At 46.7% G+C, this 16910-nt stretch overlaps 2 long non-coding RNA genes across 2 annotated transcripts in view; both read left to right on the top strand.

Moving 5' to 3' along the window:
- The window catches only part of LOC146701011 (uncharacterized), a 9284-nt gene extending 7441 nt beyond the window's left edge, over nucleotides 1–1843 (top strand). Inside the window, exon 3 of the long non-coding RNA XR_014922693.1 lies at nucleotides 1649–1843. This is a non-coding gene — a long non-coding RNA (uncharacterized LOC146701011). The remainder of the gene's footprint in view (nucleotides 1–1648) is intronic.
- Nucleotides 1844–3341: 1498 nt separating this feature from the next.
- Nucleotides 3342–15682, top strand: LOC146701010 (uncharacterized). The gene is made up of 3 exons (XR_014922692.1): nucleotides 3342–3499; nucleotides 5294–5494; nucleotides 15488–15682. It is a non-coding gene; the product is annotated as an uncharacterized LOC146701010 (long non-coding RNA).
- Nucleotides 15683–16910: the final 1228 nt, after the last annotated feature.

Here is a 16910-nt window from a genome sequence, read left to right as displayed (position 1 = left end):
CTACATCATTGAGCCCAGCCTGATGAAGGCGAAACAACGCCGAAACGTCGCGACGGGCTCAATCATAAACAGCTAGCAACTATAACCCAAGATGGGTAATTTTTTGATCAGGGGGCATCAATGCCCACTCCAGTCGAGTGAGAGTGCACCAACAGGGGACCAGCAGTTGCTGGGACCCTGTTTCCTTTTCCACACCCTAACCCTAACCCTAAGCTCTGGCTATTACCCCCTAACCTAACCAACCCTCATCATACCTGCATTTGTCCACTGGAGGGAGACAAAAACACCAAGCTCTGAGATTCAAATTTTGAACTGCAGACCTCACAGTGTCTGTGTGTGTGTGTGTGTGTGTGTGTGTGTGTGTGTGTGTGTGTGTGTGTGTGTGTGTGTGTCTGTCTTTTACACAAAAAATGCACTTGCAACAACTTTAATATGGAATGTACTGGACTTCCCAGCTAGGCGCCCTCCTGTGGATGACAGGTGCAATTGATTGTCAAAAGCAGATATCTAACAGCTTCTGACACTTTGTACCGCATTGAGCCAGCAGAGGGAGCCCCCCTGGTTCAATCCCAGTTGCACAGCAGTTGTGACCAGCTTCTGTCTGTGTGCTTTGGTGTGTGTGAGTGTGTGTGTGTGTGTGTGTGTGTGTTGACAGAGAGAGAGAGAGAGAGAGAGAGAGAGAGAGAGGGAGAGGGAGAGATACAAAGGAATGTAATTCAAATTTTGCACTTCAGACCTTACTGTGTGTGTGTGTGTGTGTGTGTGTGTGTCTCTGTCTTTTACACAAAAAATGCACTTGCAACAACTTTAATATGGAATGTACTGGACTTCCCAGCTAGGCGCCCTCCTGTGGACGACAGGTGCAATCCCAGTTGCACAGCACTTGACCAGCTTCTGTGTGTGTGTGTGTGTGTGTGTGACAGACAGACAGACAGACAGACAGAGAGGGAGATTCAAAGCATCAGGACCAGGAGATGACACAGTGCTCCAAAGGCCTGGTTCTGCTGCCTCCTCCTCCACCCACCTGCTGCAGACGCTTCTGTGAAGGGAAACTGCTACATGTTATGTCACCGATCCCTGCCATGCTGCGTGTCGAACGACCCGGCAGGGCCTGCTGAGTACAGTGGTGGTGGAATCGGCCCGATCGGACACTCCTATCTGCCACTTTGACCTTTTTATTCCGTCAAATTTGGACCCATTTACACCAAGTCCAGAACCGTTGGTGCTATCGACATGGGGTCTTCACCAGGGTGTCCGGAGCACCCCGAAACCCCCCCGTAGACACCACTTTCATCCCTCTACGACACTTACTTTCCCAGTTATTCCATTTTATTCCGTCAAGCTCTGGCTATTACCCCCTAACCTAACCAACCCTCATCATACCTGCATTTGTCCACTGGAGGGAGACAAAAACACCAAGCTCTGAGATTCAAATTTTGAACTGCAGACCTCACAGTGTCTGTGTGTGTGTGTGTGTGTGTGTGTGTGTGTGTGTGTGTGTGTGTGTGTGTGACAGAGAGAGAGAGAGAGTGACACTTGCTGTGTATTTAAGAAACAAACGCTCAAAGAAACCAAACAGAATGACACAGGCAGAAAGACACTGTTTTATTTTGGTAACCAATGATGCATTTCTTCTCCCCTTGTACAGTACACCCTGAAGCCGTGTGTGGACCAGGAGATCAGCAGAACAGGAACCACAGAGCGTCAGCGGCAGACATCCAAGCTGCACAGGGCACACGCAGCACCAGGCAGAATTAATGACGTCCCTGATCCACAGCTCAAGCCCAGCCACCCGCTGCCTCCTCGCCGCCTCCTCCCGGGACCTTCAAGGACCACCCACCAGCCACTGGTACACATTCCAATCTTACACAATGGCCCCAGCATCACAGGGCATCTCCTGACATTAAAATCTATCCTGATTTCTGTTGTTTTTCCCTCATCTCTGAGCCTGTGAGTGTGAGTGTGTGTGTGTGTGTGTGTGTGTGTGTGTGTGTGTGTGTGTGTGTGTGTGTGTCTCTCTCTCTTTTACACAAAAAACACATGTCAGTTGTTAAGGAAAATGTTATAAAACACTTCTTCAGTAAAGACTCAGAGAAGAGAAACACACAGAACTTCTTGCTAGCAAGGGCAGCCTCCACTCTAAGAGACTCCAGTGAGAGAACTGCCCCGGTCTTTATTTTATACTCCATTGAGTGTGTGTGTGTGTGTGTGTGTGTGTGTGTGTGTGTGTGTTGACAGAGAGAGAGAGAGAGAGAGAGAGACAGAGAGAGAGAGAGAGAGAGAGAGAGAGGGAGAGATACAAAGGAATGTAATTCAAATTTTGCACTTCAGACCTTACAGTGTGTGTGTGTGTGTGTGTGTGTGTGTGTCTGTCTTTTACACAAAAAATGCACTTGCAACAACTTTAATATGGAATGTACTGGACTTCCCAGCTAGGCGCCCTCCTGTGGACGACAGGTGCAATCCCAGTTGCACAGCACTTGACCAGCTTCTGTGTGTGTGTGTGTGTGTGTGACAGACAGACAGACAGACAGACAGAGAGGGAGATTCAAAGCATCAGGACCAGGAGATGACACAGTGCTCCAAAGGCCTGGTTCTGCTGCCTCCTCCTCCACCCACCTGCTGCAGACGCTTCTGTGAAGGGAAACTGCTACATGTTATGTCACCGATCCCTGCCATGCTGCGTGTCGAACGACCCGGCAGGGCCTGCTGAGTACAGTGGTGGTGGACCCAGGCCCTCTGCACCTTCCTTTCTCCGACTGGGACCGTTTTGTCCCATCCTTTTTGGTCCGATTCGCCATATCTCCAGAACCGAAGAAGCCATCGGCGTGGCCTCTTCGCCACAGCGTCCGGCACCCACCAAAACCCCCACCTAGACACCAACATCAGCCCTCTACACCTCTTACTTTTTCAGTTATTCCACTTTTGTCCCATCCTCTCCTGGCTTTTTCCCCATAACCTATCATTTAAGCCTCATCATACCTGCCGTGGGCCACTGGAGGGAGACAAATCACCATGCACTAAAATTCAAATTTTGCACTGCAAACCTCACAGTGTCTGTGTCTGTGTGTGTGTGTGTGTGTGTGTGTGTGTGTGTGCGCGCTTTGGTGTGTGTGTGTGTGTGTGTGTGTGTGTGCGCGCTTTGGTGTGTGTGCTTTGGTGTGTGTGTGTGTGTGTGTGACAGAGAGAGAGAGAGAGAGAGTGACACTTGCTGTGTATTTAAGAAACAAACGCTCAAAGAAACCAAACAGAATGACACAGGCAGAAAGACACTGTTTTATTTTGGTAACCAATGATGCATTTCTTATCCCCTTGTACAGGGCCTTTTATGACAGGAACAGGAACCACAGAGCGTCAGCCGCACACATCGAAGCTGCACAGGGCACACGCGGCACCACGCAGAATAAATGACGTTCCTGGGCCAAGGCCGAAGCCCAGCCACCCGCTGCCTCCTCGCCGCCTCCTCCCGGGACCTTCAAGGACCACCCACCAGCCACTGGTACACATTCCAATCTTACACAATGGCCCCAGCATCACAGGGCATCTCCTGACATTAAAATCTATCCTGATTTCTGTTGTTTTTCCCTCATCTCTGAGCCGCTGAGTGTGAGTGTGTGTGTGTGTGTGTGTGTGTGTGTGTGTCTCTCTCTTTTACACAAAAAACACATGTCAGTTGTTAAGGAAAATGTTATAAAACACTTCTTCAGTAAAGACTCAGAGAAGAGAAACACACAGAACTTCTTGCTAGCAAGGGCAGCCTCCACTCTAAGAGACTCCAGTGAGAGAACTGCCCCGGTCTTTATTTTATACTCCATTGAGTGTGTGTGTGTGTGTGTGTGTGTGTGTGTGTGTGTGTGTGTGTGTTGACAGAGAGAGAGAGAGAGAGAGAGAGACAGAGAGAGAGAGAGAGAGAGAGAGAGGGAGAGATACAAAGGAATGTAATTCAAATTTTGCACTTCAGACCTTACAGTGTGTGTGTGTGTGTGTGTGTGTGTGTGTGTGTGTGTGTGTGTGTCTGTCTTTTACACAAAAAATGCACTTGCAACAACTTTAATATGGAATGTACTGGACTTCCCAGCTAGGCGCCCTCCTGTGGATGACAGGTGCAATTGATTGTCAAAAGCAGATATCTAACAGCTTCTGACACTTTGTACCGCATTGAGCCAGCAGAGGGAGCCCCCCTGGTTCAATCCCAGTTGCACAGCAGTTGTGACCAGCTTCTGTCTGTGTGCTTTGGTGTGTGTGAGTGTGTGTGTGTGTGTGTGTGTTGACAGAGAGAGAGAGAGAGAGACAGAGAGAGAGAGAGAGAGAGAGAGAGAGAGAGAGAGAGAGAGAGAGGGAGAGATACAAAGGAATGTAATTCAAATTTTGCACTTCAGACCTTACTGTGTGTGTGTGTGTGTGTGTGTGTGTCTGTCTTTTACACAAAAAATGCACTTGCAACAACTTTAATATGGAATGTACTGGACTTCCCAGCTAGGCGCCCTCCTGTGGACGACAGGTGCAATCCCAGTTGCACAGCACTTGACCAGCTTCTGTGTGTGTGTGTGTGTGTGTGTGACAGACAGACAGACAGACAGACAGAGAGGGAGATTCAAAGCATCAGGACCAGGAGATGACACAGTGCTCCAAAGGCCTGGTTCTGCTGCCTCCTCCTCCACCCACCTGCTGCAGACGCTTCTGTGAAGGGAAACTGCTACATGTTATGTCACCGATCCCTGCCATGCTGCGTGTCGAACGACCCGGCAGGGCCTGCTGAGTACAGTGGTGGTGGAATCGGCCCGATCGGACACTCCTATCTGCCACTTTGACCTTTTTATTCCGTCAAATTTGGACCCATTTACACCAAGTCCAGAACCGTTGGTGCTATCGACATGGGGTCTTCACCAGGGTGTCCGGAGCACCCCGAAACCCCCCCGTAGACACCACTTTCATCCCTCTACGACACTTACTTTCCCAGTTATTCCATTTTATTCCGTCAAGCTCTGGCTATTACCCCCTAACCTAACCAACCCTCATCATACCTGCATTTGTCCACTGGAGGGAGACAAAAACACCAAGCTCTGAGATTCAAATTTTGAACTGCAGACCTCACAGTGTCTGTGTGTGTGTGTGTGTGTGTGTGTGTGTGTGTGTGTGTGTGTGTGTGTGTGACAGAGAGAGAGAGAGAGAGAGTGACACTTGCTGTGTATTTAAGAAACAAACGCTCAAAGAAACCAAACAGAATGACACAGGCAGAAAGACACTGTTTTATTTTGGTAACCAATGATGCATTTCTTCTCCCCTTGTACAGTACACCCTGAAGCCGTGTGTGGACCAGGAGATCAGCAGAACAGGAACCACAGAGCGTCAGCGGCAGACATCCAAGCTGCACAGGGCACACGCAGCACCAGGCAGAATTAATGACGTCCCTGATCCACAGCTCAAGCCCAGCCACCCGCTGCCTCCTCGCCGCCTCCTCCCGGGACCTTCAAGGACCACCCACCAGCCACTGGTACACATTCCAATCTTACACAATGGCCCCAGCATCACAGGGCATCTCCTGACATTAAAATCTATCCTGATTTCTGTTGTTTTTCCCTCATCTCTGAGCCTGTGAGTGTGAGTGTGTGTGTGTGTGTGTGTGTGTGTGTGTGTGTGTGTGTGTGTGTGTGTCTCTCTCTCTTTTACACAAAAAACACATGTCAGTTGTTAAGGAAAATGTTATAAAACACTTCTTCAGTAAAGACTCAGAGAAGAGAAACACACAGAACTTCTTGCTAGCAAGGGCAGCCTCCACTCTAAGAGACTCCAGTGAGAGAACTGCCCCGGTCTTTATTTTATACTCCATTGAGTGTGTGTGTGTGTGTGTGTGTGTGTGTGTGTGTGTGTGTGTGTTGACAGAGAGAGAGAGAGAGAGAGAGAGACAGAGAGAGAGAGAGAGAGAGAGAGAGAGGGAGAGATACAAAGGAATGTAATTCAAATTTTGCACTTCAGACCTTACAGTGTGTGTGTGTGTGTGTGTGTGTGTGTGTGTGTGTGTGTGTGTGTGTGTGTGTGTGTGTCTGTCTTTTACACAAAAAATGCACTTGCAACAACTTTAATATGGAATGTACTGGACTTCCCAGCTAGGCGCCCTCCTGTGGATGACAGGTGCAATTGATTGTCAAAAGCAGATATCTAACAGCTTCTGACACTTTGTACCGCATTGAGCCAGCAGAGGGAGCACCCCTGGTTCAATCCCAGTTGCACAGCAGTTGTGACCAGCTTCTGTCTGTGTGCTTTGGTGTGTGTGAGTGTGTGTGTGTGTGTGTGTGTGTGTGTTGACAGAGAGAGAGAGAGAGAGACAGAGAGAGAGAGAGAGAGAGAGAGAGAGGGAGAGATACAAAGGAATGTAATTCAAATTTTGCACTTCAGACCTTACTGTGTGTGTGTGTGTGTGTGTGTGTGTGTGTGTCTCTGTCTTTTACACAAAAAATGCACTTGCAACAACTTTAATATGGAATGTACTGGACTTCCCAGCTAGGCGCCCTCCTGTGGACGACAGGTGCAATCCCAGTTGCACAGCACTTGACCAGCTTCTGTGTGTGTGTGTGTGTGTGTGTGACAGACAGACAGACAGACAGACAGAGAGGGAGATTCAAAGCATCAGGACCAGGAGATGACACAGTGCTCCAAAGGCCTGGTTCTGCTGCCTCCTCCTCCACCCACCTGCTGCAGACGCTTCTGTGAAGGGAAACTGCTACATGTTATGTCACCGATCCCTGCCATGCTGCGTGTCGAACGACCCGGCAGGGCCTGCTGAGTACAGTGGTGGTGGAATCGGCCCGATCGGACACTCCTATCTGCCACTTTGACCTTTTTATTCCGTCAAATTTGGACCCATTTACACCAAGTCCAGAACCGTTGGTGCTATCGACATGGGGTCTTCACCAGGGTGTCCGGAGCACCCCGAAACCCCCCCGTAGACACCACTTTCATCCCTCTACGACACTTACTTTCCCAGTTATTCCATTTTATTCCGTCAAGCTCTGGCTATTACCCCCTAACCTAACCCTAACCCCTAACCCTAACCCCCCTACCCCTAACCCTAACCCTAACCCCCTAACCCTAACCCCTAACCCTAACCCTAACCCCTAACCCTAACCCCTAACCCTAACCCTAACCCCTAACCCTAACCCTAACCCCTAACCCTAACCCTAACCCCTAACCCTAACCCCCCTAACCCTAACCCCTAACCCTAACCCCTAACCCTAACCCTAACCCCTAACCCTAACCCCTAACCCTAATCCTAACCTATCCCCCCTCCCTCCCCCCCACCCCCCAGAAAAACAGAAAAAAAGCCTAAAAAATGGAAAAACAGAAAAACAGAAAAAGAAGCCTAAATAGAGTGGTTACTAAAGATGGGGGTGCCAGAAATATAAAGATGAAAGAGTGGACTAAGGAATAGGGGGTGCCATGAATAAAAACAAGAGAACAAAAAGGAAAAATGGAAATAGATGACAAGAGAGTCACAAAGGGTACACAGAGAAGAAAAATAGAGAAAAACTAAGAAAAAAGTACAGAGAAAGCTAAGAAGAAAGCACATAAAAGAAAAGCTCCCCAAGTAGGGTTGAGACAAACAGAAAAATAGAACTCCCCAAGCAGGGTTGAGAAAAACAGAAAAAAGCACAGAAAAAGCTAAGAAAATGCAGAAAGAAACCTAAGTAAGAAGAAACAGAGAAATAGAAGACAAGAAAGTCACAAAGAAAACCTTAGTTAAGGGAAACATATAAATAGAGGACAAGACAGTCCCTACATCATTGAGCCCAGCCTGATGAAGGCGAAACAACGCCGAAACGTCGCGACGGGCTCAATCATAAACAGCTAGCAACTATAACCCAAGATGGGTAATTTTTTGATCAGGGGGCATCAATGCCCACTCCAGTCGAGTGAGAGTGCACCAACAGGGGACCAGCAGTTGCTGGGACCCTGTTTCCTTTTCCACACCCTAACCAGCCAGGTCCCGGTGGAGTGGGTGATGCCCCTGCCCATATCTCCTACCCTAATCCTAACCTATCCCCCCTCCCTCCCCCCCACCCCCCAGAAAAACAGAAAAAAAGCCTAAAAAATGGAAAAACAGAAAAACAGAAAAAGAAGCCTAAATAGAGTGGTTACTAAAGATGGGGGTGCCAGAAATATAAAGATGAAAGAGTGGACTAAGGAATAGGGGGTGCCATGAATAAAAACAAGAGAACAAAAAGGAAAAATGGAAATAGATGACAAGAGAGTCACAAAGGGTACACAGAGAAGAAAAATAGAGAAAAACTAAGAAAAAAGTACAGAGAAAGCTAAGAAGAAAGCACATAAAAGAAAAGCTCCCCAAGTAGGGTTGAGACAAACAGAAAAATAGAACTCCCCAAGCAGGGTTGAGAAAAACAGAAAAAAGCACAGAAAAAGCTAAGAAAATGCAGAAAGAAACCTAAGTAAGAAGAAACAGAGAAATAGAAGACAAGAAAGTCACAAAGAAAACCTTAGTTAAGGGAAACATATAAATAGAGGACAAGACAGTCCCTACATCATTGAGCCCAGCCTGATGAAGGCGAAACAACGCCGAAACGTCGCGACGGGCTCAATCATAAACAGCTAGCAACTATAACCCAAGATGGGTAATTTTTTGATCAGGGGGCATCAATGCCCACTCCAGTCGAGTGAGAGTGCACCAACAGGGGACCAGCAGTTGCTGGGACCCTGTTTCCTTTTCCACACCCTAACCAGCCAGGTCCCGGTGGAGTGGGTGATGCCCCTGCCCATATCTCCTACCCTAATCCTAACCTATCCCCCCTCCCTCCCCCCCACCCCCCAGAAAAACAGAAAAAAAGCCTAAAAAATGGAAAAACAGAAAAACAGAAAAAGAAGCCTAAATAGAGTGGTTACTAAAGATGGGGGTGCCAGAAATATAAAGATGAAAGAGTGGACTAAGGAATAGGGGGTGCCATGAATAAAAACAAGAGAACAAAAAGGAAAAATGGAAATAGATGACAAGAGAGTCACAAAGGGTACACAGAGAAGAAAAATAGAGAAAAACTAAGAAAAAAGTACAGAGAAAGCTAAGAAGAAAGCACATAAAAGAAAAGCTCCCCAAGTAGGGTTGAGACAAACAGAAAAATAGAACTCCCCAAGCAGGGTTGAGAAAAACAGAAAAAAGCACAGAAAAAGCTAAGAAAATGCAGAAAGAAACCTAAGTAAGAAGAAACAGAGAAATAGAAGACAAGAAAGTCACAAAGAAAACCTTAGTTAAGGGAAACATATAAATAGAGGACAAGACAGTCCCTACATCATTGAGCCCAGCCTGATGAAGGCGAAACAACGCCGAAACGTCGCGACGGGCTCAATCATAAACAGCTAGCAACTATAACCCAAGATGGGTAATTTTTTGATCAGGGGGCATCAATGCCCACTCCAGTCGAGTGAGAGTGCACCAACAGGGGACCAGCAGTTGCTGGGACCCTGTTTCCTTTTCCACACCCTAACCAGCCAGGTCCCGGTGGAGTGGGTGATGCCCCTGCCCATATCTCCTACCCTAATCCTAACCTATCCCCCCTCCCTCCCCCCCACCCCCCAGAAAAACAGAAAAAAAGCCTAAAAAATGGAAAAACAGAAAAACAGAAAAAGAAGCCTAAATAGAGTGGTTACTAAAGATGGGGGTGCCAGAAATATAAAGATGAAAGAGTGGACTAAGGAATAGGGGGTGCCATGAATAAAAACAAGAGAACAAAAAGGAAAAATGGAAATAGATGACAAGAGAGTCACAAAGGGTACACAGAGAAGAAAAATAGAGAAAAACTAAGAAAAAAGTACAGAGAAAGCTAAGAAGAAAGCACATAAAAGAAAAGCTCCCCAAGTAGGGTTGAGACAAACAGAAAAATAGAACTCCCCAAGCAGGGTTGAGAAAAACAGAAAAAAGCACAGAAAAAGCTAAGAAAATGCAGAAAGAAACCTAAGTAAGAAGAAACAGAGAAATAGAAGACAAGAAAGTCACAAAGAAAACCTTAGTTAAGGGAAACATATAAATAGAGGACAAGACAGTCCCTACATCATTGAGCCCAGCCTGATGAAGGCGAAACAACGCCGAAACGTCGCGACGGGCTCAATCATAAACAGCTAGCAACTATAACCCAAGATGGGTAATTTTTTGATCAGGGGGCATCAATGCCCACTCCAGTCGAGTGAGAGTGCACCAACAGGGGACCAGCAGTTGCTGGGACCCTGTTTCCTTTTCCACACCCTAACCAGCCAGGTCCCGGTGGAGTGGGTGATGCCCCTGCCCATATCTCCTACCCTAATCCTAACCTATCCCCCCTCCCTCCCCCCCACCCCCCAGAAAAACAGAAAAAAAGCCTAAAAAATGGAAAAACAGAAAAACAGAAAAAGAAGCCTAAATAGAGTGGTTACTAAAGATGGGGGTGCCAGAAATATAAAGATGAAAGAGTGGACTAAGGAATAGGGGGTGCCATGAATAAAAACAAGAGAACAAAAAGGAAAAATGGAAATAGATGACAAGAGAGTCACAAAGGGTACACAGAGAAGAAAAATAGAGAAAAACTAAGAAAAAAGTACAGAGAAAGCTAAGAAGAAAGCACATAAAAGAAAAGCTCCCCAAGTAGGGTTGAGACAAACAGAAAAATAGAACTCCCCAAGCAGGGTTGAGAAAAACAGAAAAAAGCACAGAAAAAGCTAAGAAAATGCAGAAAGAAACCTAAGTAAGAAGAAACAGAGAAATAGAAGACAAGAAAGTCACAAAGAAAACCTTAGTTAAGGGAAACATATAAATAGAGGACAAGACAGTCCCTACATCATTGAGCCCAGCCTGATGAAGGCGAAACAACGCCGAAACGTCGCGACGGGCTCAATCATAAACAGCTAGCAACTATAACCCAAGATGGGTAATTTTTTGATCAGGGGGCATCAATGCCCACTCCAGTCGAGTGAGAGTGCACCAACAGGGGACCAGCAGTTGCTGGGACCCTGTTTCCTTTTCCACACCCTAACCAGCCAGGTCCCGGTGGAGTGGGTGATGCCCCTGCCCATATCTCCTACCCTAATCCTAACCTATCCCCCCTCCCTCCCCCCCACCCCCCAGAAAAACAGAAAAAAAGCCTAAAAAATGGAAAAACAGAAAAACAGAAAAAGAAGCCTAAATAGAGTGGTTACTAAAGATGGGGGTGCCAGAAATATAAAGATGAAAGAGTGGACTAAGGAATAGGGGGTGCCATGAATAAAAACAAGAGAACAAAAAGGAAAAATGGAAATAGATGACAAGAGAGTCACAAAGGGTACACAGAGAAGAAAAATAGAGAAAAACTAAGAAAAAAGTACAGAGAAAGCTAAGAAGAAAGCACATAAAAGAAAAGCTCCCCAAGTAGGGTTGAGACAAACAGAAAAATAGAACTCCCCAAGCAGGGTTGAGAAAAACAGAAAAAAGCACAGAAAAAGCTAAGAAAATGCAGAAAGAAACCTAAGTAAGAAGAAACAGAGAAATAGAAGACAAGAAAGTCACAAAGAAAACCTTAGTTAAGGGAAACATATAAATAGAGGACAAGACAGTCCCTACATCATTGAGCCCAGCCTGATGAAGGCGAAACAACGCCGAAACGTCGCGACGGGCTCAATCATAAACAGCTAGCAACTATAACCCAAGATGGGTAATTTTTTGATCAGGGGGCATCAATGCCCACTCCAGTCGAGTGAGAGTGCACCAACAGGGGACCAGCAGTTGCTGGGACCCTGTTTCCTTTTCCACACCCTAACCAGCCAGGTCCCGGTGGAGTGGGTGATGCCCCTGCCCATATCTCCTACCCTAATCCTAACCTATCCCCCCTCCCTCCCCCCCACCCCCCAGAAAAACAGAAAAAAAGCCTAAAAAATGGAAAAACAGAAAAACAGAAAAAGAAGCCTAAATAGAGTGGTTACTAAAGATGGGGGTGCCAGAAATATAAAGATGAAAGAGTGGACTAAGGAATAGGGGGTGCCATGAATAAAAACAAGAGAACAAAAAGGAAAAATGGAAATAGATGACAAGAGAGTCACAAAGGGTACACAGAGAAGAAAAATAGAGAAAAACTAAGAAAAAAGTACAGAGAAAGCTAAGAAGAAAGCACATAAAAGAAAAGCTCCCCAAGTAGGGTTGAGACAAACAGAAAAATAGAACTCCCCAAGCAGGGTTGAGAAAAACAGAAAAAAGCACAGAAAAAGCTAAGAAAATGCAGAAAGAAACCTAAGTAAGAAGAAACAGAGAAATAGAAGACAAGAAAGTCACAAAGAAAACCTTAGTTAAGGGAAACATATAAATAGAGGACAAGACAGTCCCTACATCATTGAGCCCAGCCTGATGAAGGCGAAACAACGCCGAAACGTCGCGACGGGCTCAATCATAAACAGCTAGCAACTATAACCCAAGATGGGTAATTTTTTGATCAGGGGGCATCAATGCCCACTCCAGTCGAGTGAGAGTGCACCAACAGGGGACCAGCAGTTGCTGGGACCCTGTTTCCTTTTCCACACCCTAACCAGCCAGGTCCCGGTGGAGTGGGTGATGCCCCTGCCCATATCTCCTACCCTAATCCTAACCTATCCCCCCTCCCTCCCCCCCACCCCCCAGAAAAACAGAAAAAAAGCCTAAAAAATGGAAAAACAGAAAAACAGAAAAAGAAGCCTAAATAGAGTGGTTACTAAAGATGGGGGTGCCAGAAATATAAAGATGAAAGAGTGGACTAAGGAATAGGGGGTGCCATGAATAAAAACAAGAGAACAAAAAGGAAAAATGGAAATAGATGACAAGAGAGTCACAAAGGGTACACAGAGAAGAAAAATAGAGAAAAACTAAGAAAAAAGTACAGAGAAAGCTAAGAAGAAAGCACATAAAAGAAAAGCTCCCCAAGTAGGGTTGAGACAAACAGAAAAATAGAACTCCCCAAGCAGGGTTGAGAAAAACAGAAAAAAGCACAGAAAAAGCTAAGAAAATGCAGAAAGAAACCTAAGTAAGAAGAAACAGAGAAATAGAAGACAAGAAAGTCACAAAGAAAACCTTAGTTAAGGGAAACATATAAATAGAGGACAAGACAGTCCCTACATCATTGAGCCCAGCCTGATGAAGGCGAAACAACGCCGAAACGTCGCGACGGGCTCAATCATAAACAGCTAGCAACTATAACCCAAGATGGGTAATTTTTTGATCAGGGGGCATCAATGCCCACTCCAGTCGAGTGAGAGTGCACCAACAGGGGACCAGCAGTTGCTGGGACCCTGTTTCCTTTTCCACACCCTAACCAGCCAGGTCCCGGTGGAGTGGGTGATGCCCCTGCCCATATCTCCTACCCTAATCCTAACCTATCCCCCCTCCCTCCCCCCCACCCCCCAGAAAAACAGAAAAAAAGCCTAAAAAATGGAAAAACAGAAAAACAGAAAAAGAAGCCTAAATAGAGTGGTTACTAAAGATGGGGGTGCCAGAAATATAAAGATGAAAGAGTGGACTAAGGAATAGGGGGTGCCATGAATAAAAACAAGAGAACAAAAAGGAAAAATGGAAATAGATGACAAGAGAGTCACAAAGGGTACACAGAGAAGAAAAATAGAGAAAAACTAAGAAAAAAGTACAGAGAAAGCTAAGAAGAAAGCACATAAAAGAAAAGCTCCCCAAGTAGGGTTGAGACAAACAGAAAAATAGAACTCCCCAAGCAGGGTTGAGAAAAACAGAAAAAAGCACAGAAAAAGCTAAGAAAATGCAGAAAGAAACCTAAGTAAGAAGAAACAGAGAAATAGAAGACAAGAAAGTCACAAAGAAAACCTTAGTTAAGGGAAACATATAAATAGAGGACAAGACAGTCCCTACATCATTGAGCCCAGCCTGATGAAGGCGAAACAACGCCGAAACGTCGCGACGGGCTCAATCATAAACAGCTAGCAACTATAACCCAAGATGGGTAATTTTTTGATCAGGGGGCATCAATGCCCACTCCAGTCGAGTGAGAGTGCACCAACAGGGGACCAGCAGTTGCTGGGACCCTGTTTCCTTTTCCACACCCTAACCCTAACCCTAAGCTCTGGCTATTACCCCCTAACCTAACCAACCCTCATCATACCTGCATTTGTCCACTGGAGGGAGACAAAAACACCAAGCTCTGAGATTCAAATTTTGAACTGCAGACCTCACAGTGTCTGTGTGTGTGTGTGTGTGTGTGTGTGTGTGTGTGTGTGTGTGTGTGTGTGTGTGTCTGTCTTTTACACAAAAAATGCACTTGCAACAACTTTAATATGGAATGTACTGGACTTCCCAGCTAGGCGCCCTCCTGTGGATGACAGGTGCAATTGATTGTCAAAAGCAGATATCTAACAGCTTCTGACACTTTGTACCGCATTGAGCCAGCAGAGGGAGCCCCCCTGGTTCAATCCCAGTTGCACAGCAGTTGTGACCAGCTTCTGTCTGTGTGCTTTGGTGTGTGTGAGTGTGTGTGTGTGTGTGTGTGTGTGTTGACAGAGAGAGAGAGAGAGAGAGAGAGAGAGAGAGAGGGAGAGGGAGAGATACAAAGGAATGTAATTCAAATTTTGCACTTCAGACCTTACTGTGTGTGTGTGTGTGTGTGTGTGTGTGTCTCTGTCTTTTACACAAAAAATGCACTTGCAACAACTTTAATATGGAATGTACTGGACTTCCCAGCTAGGCGCCCTCCTGTGGACGACAGGTGCAATCCCAGTTGCACAGCACTTGACCAGCTTCTGTGTGTGTGTGTGTGTGTGTGTGACAGACAGACAGACAGACAGACAGAGAGGGAGATTCAAAGCATCAGGACCAGGAGATGACACAGTGCTCCAAAGGCCTGGTTCTGCTGCCTCCTCCTCCACCCACCTGCTGCAGACGCTTCTGTGAAGGGAAACTGCTACATGTTATGTCACCGATCCCTGCCATGCTGCGTGTCGAACGACCCGGCAGGGCCTGCTGAGTACAGTGGTGGTGGAATCGGCCCGATCGGACACTCCTATCTGCCACTTTGACCTTTTTATTCCGTCAAATTTGGACCCATTTACACCAAGTCCAGAACCGTTGGTGCTATCGACATGGGGTCTTCACCAGGGTGTCCGGAGCACCCCGAAACCCCCCCGTAGACACCACTTTCATCCCTCTACGACACTTACTTTCCCAGTTATTCCATTTTATTCCGTCAAGCTCTGGCTATTACCCCCTAACCTAACCAACCCTCATCATACCTGCATTTGTCCACTGGAGGGAGACAAAAACACCAAGCTCTGAGATTCAAATTTTGAACTGCAGACCTCACAGTGTCTGTGTGTGTGTGTGTGTGTGTGTGTGTGTGTGTGTGTGTGTGTGTGTGTGTGACAGAGAGAGAGAGAGAGTGACACTTGCTGTGTATTTAAGAAACAAACGCTCAAAGAAACCAAACAGAATGACACAGGCAGAAAGACACTGTTTTATTTTGGTAACCAATGATGCATTTCTTCTCCCCTTGTACAGTACACCCTGAAGCCGTGTGTGGACCAGGAGATCAGCAGAACAGGAACCACAGAGCGTCAGCGGCAGACATCCAAGCTGCACAGGGCACACGCAGCACCAGGCAGAATTAATGACGTCCCTGATCCACAGCTCAAGCCCAGCCACCCGCTGCCTCCTCGCCGCCTCCTCCCGGGACCTTCAAGGACCACCCACCAGCCACTGGTACACATTCCAATCTTACACAATGGCCCCAGCATCACAGGGCATCTCCTGACATTAAAATCTATCCTGATTTCTGTTGTTTTTCCCTCATCTCTGAGCCTGTGAGTGTGAGTGTGTGTGTGTGTGTGTGTGTGTGTGTGTGTGTGTGTGTGTGTGTGTGTGTGTCTCTCTCTCTTTTACACAAAAAACACATGTCAGTTGTTAAGGAAAATGTTATAAAACACTTCTTCAGTAAAGACTCAGAGAAGAGAAACACACAGAACTTCTTGCTAGCAAGGGCAGCCTCCACTCTAAGAGACTCCAGTGAGAGAACTGCCCCGGTCTTTATTTTATACTCCATTGAGTGTGTGTGTGTGTGTGTGTGTGTGTGTGTGTGTGTGTGTGTGTGTGTTGACAGAGAGAGAGAGAGAGAGAGAGAGACAGAGAGAGAGAGAGAGAGAGAGAGAGAGGGAGAGATACAAAGGAATGTAATTCAAATTTTGCACTTCAGACCTTACAGTGTGTGTGTGTGTGTGTGTGTGTGTGTGTCTGTCTTTTACACAAAAAATGCACTTGCAACAACTTTAATATGGAATGTACTGGACTTCCCAGCTAGGCGCCCTCCTGTGGACGACAGGTGCAATCCCAGTTGCACAGCACTTGACCAGCTTCTGTGTGTGTGTGTGTGTGTGTGACAGACAGACAGACAGACAGACAGAGAGGGAGATTCAAAGCATCAGGACCAGGAGATGACACAGTGCTCCAAAGGCCTGGTTCTGCTGCCTCCTCCTCCACCCACCTGCTGCAGACGCTTCTGTGAAGGGAAACTGCTACATGTTATGTCACCGATCCCTGCCATGCTGCGTGTCGAACGACCCGGCAGGGCCTGCTGAGTACAGTGGTGGTGGACCCAGGCCCTCTGCACCTTCCTTTCTCCGACTGGGACCGTTTTGTCCCATCCTTTTTGGTCCGATTCGCCATATCTCCAGAACCGAAGAAGCCATCGGCGTGGCCTCTTCGCCACAGCGTCCGGCACCCACCAAAACCCCCACCTAGACACCAACATCAGCCCTCTACACCTCTTACTTTTTCAGTTATTCCACTTTTGTCCCATCCTCTCCTGGCTTTTTCCCCATAACCTATCATTTAAGCCTCATCATACCTGCCGTGGGCCACTGGAGGGAGACAAATCACCATGCACTAAAATTCAAATTTTGCACTGCAAACCTCACAGTGTCTGTGT

Source organism: Copadichromis virginalis, linkage group LG10 (assembly GCF_057382275.1).
Source record: "Copadichromis virginalis isolate Kocher_CV1m ecotype Utaka linkage group LG10, C_Virginalis_male_GT1.1, whole genome shotgun sequence".
In the NCBI taxonomy this organism is placed as follows: Eukaryota; Metazoa; Chordata; class Actinopteri; order Cichliformes; family Cichlidae; genus Copadichromis; species Copadichromis virginalis.
Note: the sequence above shows the minus strand (reverse complement) of the source record. Positions and strands in the feature narration are given on the sequence as shown.